A 12,642-nucleotide genomic window follows, 5' to 3' on the forward strand; every position below is an offset into this window, starting at 1 on the left:
TATTTTAGTATGATATGCTGACAGACTCTCCTGCATTATGGTGATATGATGTACTGACAAACTCTCCTATATTATCTGACTATTATGCACTAACAGACTCTCCTACATTATGGTACAATGATATGCTAACAGACTTTCCTGCATTGTGATGATATGATCTGACAGACTCTTCTGCATTATGGTACTATAATGTACTGAGACTATCCTACGTTATATTATGATCTACAAACAGACTCTCCTACATTATGGTACTATGATATACTGACAGACATTATGATCCTGCATTATGATATTGCATTCTACTAACACACTCTCCTGCATTATTGTACTATGCTGTGCTAACAAATTTACCATGCATTATGACACTATAGTGTGCTGACAAAATCTCATATATATTATGATATGATGACAGAATCTCCTATATTATGATATGTTGTGATGACAAAATCGATTACATAATGACACTATGATGTGCTACCCAAATCTCCTACTTTACGATATTTTGAAGTGCTTGACAGATTCACCTGTACTATGAATACGTTCTGACAGAATCTGTCAGACTGTGATCCTTTGATGCAATGATATAATTTCTTACACTGTGATACTAAGATGTCCTACCAACATGCCAATTATGTTATAATGATGTGTTGACAGGATCTCAGTTTTACTTTATGATTCTGTGATATGCAGATATAACGACCTACATTATGATATAATGAGGTGATGACAGAATCTACTTTATTGTGATACATTGATATTCTGGTAAAACCTCCTGCATTATTATATAAGGGTGCTCTGACAGGCTCTCCTACATTATGCCATGATATGTTGAGAGTATCACCCACATCATGAAACCATGATCTGCTCATAGAATCTTCTACATTATGATAGTATGATGTGGTGAACAACTCTGCATTATGTAGGTGTGTTGAATGCACCTCTGACATTACCATAGTATGATGTGATGACAGACTCTATAAATTATATAATTATATAATCCAGTTTAGTGTTCTATAGTTGTTATTCAAACCGTATTGTGTCAATTGGTTCTTTGTTGGATATGGCCGGTAGCATGGAAGGAACGCCAGCTTCATTGTTGGGTGGAGATGTCCGCAACCTCAGAGCAGAAGTAACAGCATTACAATCTGAGGTGCAGAAGTTACTTTCTATGGTTACAGAACTGTTTCTGGATCGTAAGAAACCAGCTAGCTTTTCGGACAGTAACCACAGTGAGGGTATGGCACACAAGCCTGGTCCAAAGCAGACACGTAATAGTAAAACGAATGATGAGACTAACTGTAAGGTACGATGCAAACAGGACTGTTGTCCTGCAACAAAAACAATCAAGGATAATGTGTTCGCAAATACACCAGACACTGACTTTCCGATAATATTGCAGGACACTTTCGTATCCAATAATAACGTTTGCATAGATATGCCTAACTTTTGTGGTGAGGACTTCAATAGCAGCTTGCATTCACCGACGAGTCAGGGTGAGCATGCCATGAGCAAGGGACTGTGTTTACTTTCTCCATGCGATGATTTTACATTTGACTTTAGTTTTCAACACAATAAAAAAGTAAAAGAAAACCAAAGGTTGGGAGCTAGACCTAAAGAACGACCAGCCGTTAGACAATACGGCAATACCAAATGCAAGGATATTTTAGAAAACAAAGGTACTGTTATTCAAATGTCTAGCCCGACAAATAAAAAATGGATGTATAAAAGCAATGGACATAAAGAAGTAAATTTAGACAATAGTATTTGTGATAATACTTCAGTATGTTTAATTAATCAATTTTTGGGTGATGATTATGAATTTGAGTATGGGTTGAATAAGGAACAGAGTTCCGATTTTAATGTTACTTATTTTAAACAAAATTGCTTGAGAGATATGATATTTAGTTTTGGTAAGAAACTTTTACAATACAAGAATACTAAGATAGATATTGCCTACCTATCTAAATGTCTTAATACCAAAGTGGTACCTAAGGGTATTAGATTTTTCAAATTACCTTTAGGTATCAATTATAATAATGAAATGAAAAAGGAATTTAATGAATTATTTGATAACTTTGGTTTTTTATATATTAGGACTTTGATCAAATTTATGATGCAAAAATGATTATCTTGGCTAATGAGGTAGAATGTATGAATAATATTATTATTATACATCGTGATTTTTACAAATGGAAAGAGTTATACAATAAACAATTTGATATTGCACATGATAAAGCTAATAATATTTTCGAGAGAAAAAATAGAAAATTAACAAGAGATGTAGAAGCTTATGAGAACAATAAAGCTTACATATGGCCTGTTGATAGGAAAGAAGGTATCCGAGAAGTAAAATCATATTATAAAGAGAGACCTAGGAGTACAAATAAAGAGGAAAATTTTCGTGGAGGCAGGTTTTTTCCAGCTCCAAAGCACAATAATCTGCACAGCAGATGGAATTAATGAATACAGTTGTTACAGACATTGTCTCCATGACATTTCCTGTATACAAGTCCCCTCATGATAGTGTCAAGAATTTTAGTGTTAGTGATCATCCAGTCACTGACGTAGACAATATTTCTGTAACCAAATGTATACAGGAAGTTAATCGTACACAAGTTAATCACATAGTTAATCCCATTCAGAATGAACAGAAAGATATTGTACAACAGATATTGACCACCTATAATGGGTTCAATGTATATAATTATACTGATCTGACTATAGAAGAGGAATTCATTCATTTAATGAGTAAAGGTATGAAATTCATACCTACTGTAGTGATTAATTTAGTGGATACTATCAAAGAAATTAAATTGCACTGTAGGAGACTCAACCTGGCAATACAATTTGGTTCTAAATATGATGACAAATCAATCGGTATACAAAGTTGAAAAAGAAAAGCACATATGTACCAGTCAGTCACCAGCAAATAAATAATTATGAAAAAATGGTGAATAAGGATGTATATTGGCTTAATCATGACATTAATAGAATTAAAGGAAGAAATCAAATATATAGTGACAATTTAACACAGAAAGAAAGGAACTGTTTGAAAAATATTATACAGAATAAAGAGATTCGTATTATGAAACCTGATAAAGGAGGAGAAATTGCGGTTAGTTATACTTTGGATTATAATAGTAAAATACATAATTTGTTGTATGATTCAGGAAACTATGAGGTCATCTCTATGAATGAAATTAATATAGGTTATAAAAGGATAGATCTTATATTAGAAGAATACTTGATAGACAACAGAATAAGTAATGAAATATATATGCTTTTAAAAACTGAATAGCCCATATTAGCAAAAATAGTGGGTATACCGAAAATACATACATCCATGGAGGATCCACCATATAGACCTATAGTATCAGGATCCAAATCAAAAACATATAATATAGGTGTACTTATAGATACATGGACTAAACACATATATAAAGCTGTACCGCATATTATGAAGGATTCGTGGAATTTTTTGAATAACCTTACCGCAGACAAATGGAGTAAAGATTATATTTTTATAACAATAGATGTGGTGGATCTTTATACATGTATACCTAAAGACACAGTATTAGATTTTTTTACCAATAGCCTTAGCAAACATTCAGGGCATAATTGGGATAAAATCTGTGTAGTAACGGAACTAATGTCTCTTGTTTTGGAATATAACTTTATCACATTTCAAGGTGAATTTTTTAGACAAAAAGTAGGCGTCGCTATGGGGGCGTCCTGCGCACCTATATTTGCAAATATGGTAATGTTAGAATGGGAATCAGAGTACTTATTCAAAAGTGACTATTATGCCAATGTAGTATTCTATGCCAGATACCTTGATGATTTATTTGTCCTATGGAAAGGATCCGAGGCCTTGATAAGCGAATTTATCAACTTTCTCAATAGCACAACAGATTTCTTAAAATTTACTTATAGTTACAACAAAAAAGAAATTGCATATCTTGACACCTATATTAGCAACACAGATACAGGGTTTGCATCTAGAATTTACAGGAAACCTACTTACTCCAATGACTACATTGAATATAATAGTAATCATCCTCCTTTTATGTTCAAGAATGTGGTCAAAGGACAATGTATCAGGATAGCCAGGATGTCTTCTATCAAGGAAGTTATGGATGAAGAAATCAAGATATTATATACCATGTTTAAGAAGAGAGGCTATCCAGATAACATGCTAGATGATATTACCCATTATGTTTCCTCACAGTGGGGACATCGATATAAACCGTTGTTAGGTAGACAAGCTCTCAAGTGTACTTTTAGTCAAAAAATCGAAATACTTTTAATAGAGTATGCGTACTAACATACTCTCCATACGTACACTACATTAAAGAAATATTATTTAAACATTGGGATGTCATTACATCTAATAATTTGGGATTGACACTAGGTAACCAACCTGTTATAGTATTTAAGGTGGCACCCAATTTAAAGAGGATGTTGGAACATTCTGGTAAAAAACAGGTTAATTTTGAAAAATCTAATAAAGGCAGTAGTAAGTGTGGTTCTTGTCACCAATGTCGATATATTAATGTAGCAGATAAAGTTGTTTTACACGATATCAACCACACTAAGATCAGATGTTTAGGTGGGAACTGTAATAGCAAACAGATCGTTTATATAGCTAAATGCACTTTCTGTACCGCATTCTATATAGGGAAGACAGAAAGGATGTTTAAAAAATGCATTTAAGAACATCTTTATAAAATATGTAAGGAGGATAAAACCAATGCCCTATATAGACACATTATAGACAAAGGGGTTCAGCATTAGTATAATAGACCAGGTTAGTCAAACAACATACACAGGGAACTGGAAAGTGCAATTGGCATTAAAAGAAAGTGTATGGCAAATCAGAACAGATGCCACCAGATATCCTGGTCTCAACGACTTCATTAGCATTAAACCTTTTCTACAGTTAAGCTGATATTGGGTTTATTGTATTTATTGTATGTATTTATTGTGTATACAATACCATTATTAAATATTTAGATAGTCTAGAAACGCATTTACATTTTTAGTAAATATTTATATATCAGTTATTGCATGTAGCATAGGTTTTGTAGATCAAGTTGATATCCATTAATTATGGATATAGTATATAGTTTATGTAGGCAAAGACTTAGAATTATTTTTACATTTTTAATATATTTTAGCAATTTTATGTTTTTGATTTGAACATATTAAATACATTATTCATTATGTATACAGAACTAAGCGATATTCAAATGCATTATATGCTATTATTTAAGAAATTTGTGCTGTGGCTTTAAGTATTTTTGGCGCAATTTTTGAAATCACAATGTAACAGTCACTATAAATTGGTTCGATTTGACTGGATACATTGTTCTGAAGAAGACTGATGTTGTTCAGTTAAAAGCGCTTAACCCAGTTCATGTTTTATGTCTTTTGCTGTAATAAAGTAAACCACTTGTACGAGCAGCGTTTTTTCCTCAACCAGCTAATCCACTTCAGTGTTCTATAGTTGTTGTTCAAACCGTATTGTGTCAGTAGACTCTATAAATTGTCATTCTACACTGTGCTGACAAATTCTCCTACTTTATGATACTGTAATGTTCTGACAGAAACTGTGCATATGGTACTATAATGTGATGATGAAATCTCCTATGATGTGCCAACAGAATATAGTCCATTAAAATACCATGATGTGTTCACAGCATCATCCTGTAACATTAAGATATAATGATATGCTAAAACTATCTTTTACATTGAGATACTACTGTGCTTGTGGAATCTCCTAAATTATGATACTATGATGTACTAAAATAATATTTTACATTATTATATAATGATGGCTGGCAGATTCTCTTACATTATGAGGAGCTAAAAGAATATCCTACATTTGGATACTATAACACATTGACAGAAGAACCTTTATTATAGCACTGATATGCTGACAGAATGTTCCATTTTATGACACACTGATCTGCTGACAGAATTTTCCATTTTATGCCACACTGTGATCTGCTAACAGAATGTTCCATTTTATGATGCATTGTGATGTGTTGACAGACTTTCCTACCATATGACACTATGAGATGCTGACAGAACATTCTACATGGAATAATCTACATTATGATAGTATGATTTGCTGATGGAATCACCTAGATCGTCACACTATAATGCATTGATAAGTTTAAGTACCTTAAAATTCAATATTTTGAAATGCAGCATTGTAAGTTTTCAGTATAAAGAGCCTCAGTCAAATGAGTTTTTAGTATTTTGAAAATTAGGTATTGTGGCCGCAGTCAAATGAAATTCAGTATTTTGAGATTTCGGTCATATGAAGTAGACCTGAATATTTAACTCTGAACAAAATAAAAACTGTTAGCTGATGATACTAAATTGGGAGTAGTCTAATACTTCAAGAGAACGAAGTGAGAATGGATCTGGATTTTGTGATAGACAAGAAGATAACACCTGAAATTCAATGCAAGGAAATACACCTTGGGCAGGCAAAAATATAAAAATATGAAATGGGGGGCATAAACTACTAAGGAACAAACAGATCTGGGTGTCTCAAACTTAAACCATTCAGAGAAAAGTTAGAGTAGTAGTGATATCTATTAAAATGAGGAAGAACATACTGCAAGATATAATCTGGAAATTATCCTCCTGTTGTAAAGAGCTTTAGGATAACCTGTCCTGGTGTACTGGATGCATTTTAGGGGAAAGAAGAGAAGTCTTAATAATTTGTATTTATTTGTTAAGAAGTATTTGTTAATCAGGAAGTTCCTAGTGGGCATGAAGCACTTTCAGTGGATACCGAGAGAGAAAATCTTCACTAGTAATTATGAAATACTAACAAGATCATAACATACCGTCGGTAATACAGTAAGACAAAAATGACAAAAACTGAAAGAAATCCGTTATAGTATAACCACAGAATTATGAAGGAAATACCTTTGGACAATAGAAACCAGGCAATGACTTGCATATACACAGTACATACTATATAGAAAATTACAAACAGACAGCATTGTATAGCAAAAATTATATCAAAATCAAATGCTAATAGGAAGTTATGATAAAAATGCATCAATCTATATGGCATGAAAAAAGGAATAAATTATAAGACTACAATAGAAGTGCAGTTATTACTCCATGTTGAGAGGGTGCAACTGAGGAGGGATTTTCAAAAAGTAGATATAAAAGAAATTTGATGAATTTATAAAGGAAGTTTACTTCTGAGACAACCATATAAAACACTGAATGTCCAAAGTCTTGGACGTGTGTGTGTGTGTGTGTGTGTGTGTGTGTGTGTGTGTGTGTGTGTGTGTAGCAAGCCTACAGATTACAGCTTGCAGAAAGGAGTATACTTCTCATACATGATTTAAGGACAGAATATTTATCTTTTTTTTTGAGCTTTTTTTTTTTTGCTTCCCTGCTTCATACTCTAGCCTTCCTACCTAGTACCTCACTTCTATGCCTGGTATACCAACTTCTCAATTTCCCCCAGACTTAGTCTGATGCAGCTGTGGTCAGTCACAGAACCTAAGGGCATCCTGGCAGTCTAGGCAATCATCATCAGCCAGGGGTTTTACACTCTGGCCTACCCTGTTACTCCCCCCATCCATTGCAGACTCTGTGGTTGCATCTGAATGGAGGGTGTGCAATGGGGGTGTCCCCATCTGCTAACAGAACCCGGGACAGATAAGACTTATTCAGGGCTTTATTCTTCAATCTCACTGGAGCATATAATGGCATGATATCTGCCTTAGAACTGTTATACAGACTGTGCAAGCCTCATTTGTAGCATGCATACATATTAAGTGAATTCCATTACATTTCTATTAACAGAAAAATGCATGTAATTAAGTAGGACTAGAACATGAAAATGACCAGGAAATAGAAGTACTCTTGCAGTAATGATTCTAGACTAATCAGTCATGATCTTTATGTTCTATACGTAGACAGAATTTTGGTATGTTTTCAAGGTAGATGATTTTATATGCTCCCCAAACTGTAGGTGTTGATGAAGAATAACACTAAGGGATGTGGCTCATCGGTTGCCATCCAATGGTGTATTATCTGTTCATCCATCCACTTCCTAAACTATTTACCCTGGTGAGGTCACTGTGGTAGCAAGCTGAGCAAGGCAAACCAGCCCCACTATTCCCCATTTTCCAGCTCATCCTGGGAGATGGGTAGGCATTCCTAGTCCAGCTGAGAGGTATAACCTCTTCAACATGTCATGGCTTTGTACTGAGGCCTCTTCCCATTAGCCATAGCTGGGACAACTCCAGTCAGAAGTGCCCATGGGCATCCTCACGAGCTGCCCAAACCATGTAAAGTGAATGCTGAGCTCCTCACTCAAATAGCAATTGATGCAAGCAACCCTGTGAAGGAACTTTATTTCCACTTGTATATGTGATATTATCCTTTAAATCACTACCCAAAAGTTCATAAACATAGGTGAGAAAGGGGACATAAACTGACCTATAATTGGTGCATTTCCTCCCAAGACTTAGCTCCCACTTTACCACCACAGCCTAGAACATCTTCTACAGTACCGCTGCAACTGCAACCACCTGCCCATAAATATCTGATCCGCTCTCCCTCACTGATGAACAGGACCACACGATACTATAACTCATTCACATGAGGTAACTATTGCATCATTATATGCAGAGAACAATCTACTCCTTTCCAGGAGTGACTCAAGGCCTCTGAAGTCGACTTGCTAATTCTCATTCCTGCCACTTTACACTTAGCAGTGAACTGCTCGAGTGCACATTGGAGATCACAGTCACTTAAGGCCAATAGGATGGCATCATTTGCAAACAAAAGAGATGTAGCCCTCACATTTCCATACTGGGAGCTATACAAATCTCATCTCTACCTTAATATCCCATTCAAGGAAATTACTAAAAGAAGGCACACTCCTGGTGGAGTCCTAAGCCCAAACTGAACATATCTGACAACACTAAACATGTAGATGCAACTCTGTAAATAGAGGGACAAAGCAGTTGCTCCAGAAGCCTCTACTCTTCTAGTAGCCCCCCCCCCTACAGGACGTACAGAGGTACGCAGTCATATACCTTCTCCAGGCCCCAAAAATATGTAGACAGGATTAGCATATTCTCATGACCTCCAAATATCTGTGCGAGGGCAAAGAGCTGATCTACTGTTACACACCTAAGATGAAAAACAAATTGTTTCTCTTGAATTAGGGCCTCAGCTTTCCCCAGTAGCCACTCTTCTAGCACTTTGGAGTAAGCTTTTTCAGGGAGACTGAGCAGTGTGATTCCTGTATAGCTGAAGCACACACTACTGCCTCCTCCTTTTAAAAAAACGGGGCCCACCATTGCAGTTTGCCATTTGCTTGTGGCATTTGCTTTACTTATGTCCAAGCAGACTTGTAAACTCAGTGTGGTCATTAAATCTGGCTCTGCATAAACTAATTCCTGATATCAAAACCATGGACTAAATGTAAATACAAAAGAAATCCAGTATAGTTCCCTTTGGGAAGCAGGAGCAGATCTGTACCACCACAAAGAGGACAACCCCTAAAAGTTGACATGATCACAACAGACCTTGACAGACCCCATGGACAATGAACACCATGTAGCAGCTATCATTAGGAAATTCTTCAACCTAACTAATCATTAAAGGTATATCATGCAGATTCATTAAGTTATTGTTTCCCTCTACTCCTCCATAATCAGACCCATAATAGAATATAATGTTTCTATTTGGCATGTACCTGTCCAAGTACATTACATATCTTGAGAAACCTCAGTGATTTGTGACCAAAAAACCTTAGGTATGAGCTCCTTAAGTTACACAAATCATCTAAAAACTGTGCTCTCCCTCTTTTTTGCCCTATAAGGCAACAAGGATCCAATCCAGTTAGACCGCCAACATATTTCAAACTCTGGCAGTACCATCAGTGCTTGCTCTGGAGACTTAAACCTGTTATCAAGATGTTAAGAGAACCTGTTGACAGTTTATATATCTCTAACAAAGGATACCCTACCTTTGGAATAAGCTTCTACTCCATGTCAAACAAAGTAGCTCTGTAGTTCTCTTTAAAACCAACCCTGATGAGTGGTTGAGGATCCATAAATTCATCCAAGGGCTGTCTGCATAGGGCCTTACAGACAGAAGAATCTAGTAGTGGAAAAGGTAGTGGCTAGATTCTTACAGGGCTACTGGGCTGAGAGTGCACTATAAACCTGTGACTCTATGATCCTGTAATCCAAAGCTACTGTCCCTGCCTCCCATTCATCATTGAAAAGATGCATTAACCACAATACCCTAAAAGCATCCACAGCGTTCACATTTCTAGATGGATCATATGGAGTTGATTGACTCTCACAGCCTCGCTACCATTTTGTGATATAACCATGACTGTGACTCCAACTACATCAATGGATCCAAAGTTACCTGTTACTTCTAGCACTTCTGCCTCAGAGGAATTTAATTTTCTATCACCTGCTGAAATCTGGGATAGGCTTCGGCTTTAACAGATAATCAGAGAATGAAATGTGTTTGTTTGTTGGAGCATCACTGACAGCAGTAAAGTGGACAGAGCACTGTCACATTTCTGCTTTTGCATTACCTGCACCTAAGAAGAGTCTGCAATTTCAAAGCACTACAGGCATGTTTTTTTTTTTTTTTACTAAAATGTATACAAAATGAATTTGCAGTTTTTCATTAAAAGACCTTGATGGGAAGTAATGGTTATGGTCTATGGAAGATTAAAAAAAAAATGGAATCTTATTTACAAAATGTATCAAAAAGTTATGCATGTCTTCAATCACATCTCACTGTCATCCTTTAATCTGACATCCAAAGTACCTCTGCATCCTGTCCAGTTTATTAGTCTGTTTCATGCTATTCATACATACATACATTTCTCCCGTAATCCATCATTGATCTTATACATATGTTACTCCTGTAATCCATCATTGATCTTATACGTACGTTACTCCTGTAATCCATCATTGATCTTATACATACGTTAGTCCCATAATCCATCATTGATCTTATATGTATGTTACTCCTGTAATCCACCATTGATCTTATACATATGTTACTCCCATAATCCATCATTGATCTTATATGTACGTTACTCCTGTAATCCATCATTGATCTTATACATACATTACTCCTGTAATCCATCATTGATCTTATCACATCTTTATATACAGGAACAAAAACCTCCCTATCCCTACTAACAATACTACTCAGTACATTACTTATTTCATACTAACACCTTCTAATAATATCCATCAAGTGAATTTGAAATTTAAGTTACTATCTACTTTTATTCCCAAATCCTTAATATTAAGCATAGCCCTCAATACATCATCATTGAATATGGATTACCAAAATTATTCCTGCCATAATAAATGAAACTAGACTTCTTTAAATTCAGTTCCTGGATGTTGTCCATTTAAATTCATCTCGACAACTTTGAACTGTACCCTGTTCCATTACAGAAGTTATTACTGCAGCTATGTCAATGTCATCTGCATATTTATTCACCCACAATGCTTTCACAGTTGGAAAAGAAGACATAAAAAGGCCATATAATACTGGTCCCTAAACAGAACCCTGAGGTACACCAGAATAATTTAACATTAGATGCAGAACATGTATTTCCTATTCTTACCTTATTAGTTCTATAACACAACCAGTTTTTAACCCATCTTTTTACGTAATGATTAAGATCATATCCTACCATCATTGTAATAGTAATGCTATGAGAGATCGTATCAAATACCCAGGCCATATCTAGGTAGGCAACATCCACAGGTAAACCATTATCCACGGCTTCCCATAATGGTTGATAAAAAGAGAGAAGATTAGTAATGCATGATCTTACCTGAGAGTAAAGCCATGCTGACTAATATATATATATATATGTGTGTGCCTTCAGGTTTGCATTCCATTCACTTATCCTTTGCTGAAGTTCTTGCTCAGAGTCTGCCTGTAGTGCCACATTGTCTGCATACAGCAACTTTGCTGATATGTCCCCTCCAGCCTATTTGCTAATGTAGTCCATCACCAGTATGAGCAGCCATGGGCTCAGAATTGAACCCTGATGCACACCCACTCCCAATGGGAACCTTTCTGTGAGACCAAACTCTGTTCATACTTGTGTCATTGGATCCTTGTGCACAGCTTGCACTAATTCTACCAATGTTTCTGGGACTTTAAACCACCACAAGACTGCCAGTATCAGCTTTCTTGGGACCTTGTCAAATGCTTTCTCCAAGTGTGTAGGAATGCCCACTTTCCTCATTTCTAGCTTCTTCTCAACCGTCTATCTCACTCACTGCAAACATCTTGTCAGTTGTGCTGCATCCTGATCTGAATCTGAACTGTTCATCTTCCATCTTGTTTTCTATTACTAGACATACTTGTTAATAAATCACCTTCTCCAGTACTTTCATGTAATGTGACAAGAGTTTGATATCTCTGAGTTGTTCACAGTTGTGAATGTCCCTTTTGCTGTTTAGCACTGACAATAGTATTATACCTCTCAACCATACCGAATTCCTCCGTAAATACCAGTTTTGAGGCCAAAATATTGGGGTGCCATGAATTCCTGAGTGGCCCCTTTAATTTTTGAATTTCAAGTTTCTTTTT

This window comes from Protopterus annectens, chromosome 16.part0, assembly GCF_019279795.1.
Source record: "Protopterus annectens isolate FY-2018-M chromosome 16.part0, PAN1.0, whole genome shotgun sequence".
Classification (NCBI taxonomy): Eukaryota; Metazoa; Chordata; order Ceratodontiformes; family Protopteridae; genus Protopterus; species Protopterus annectens.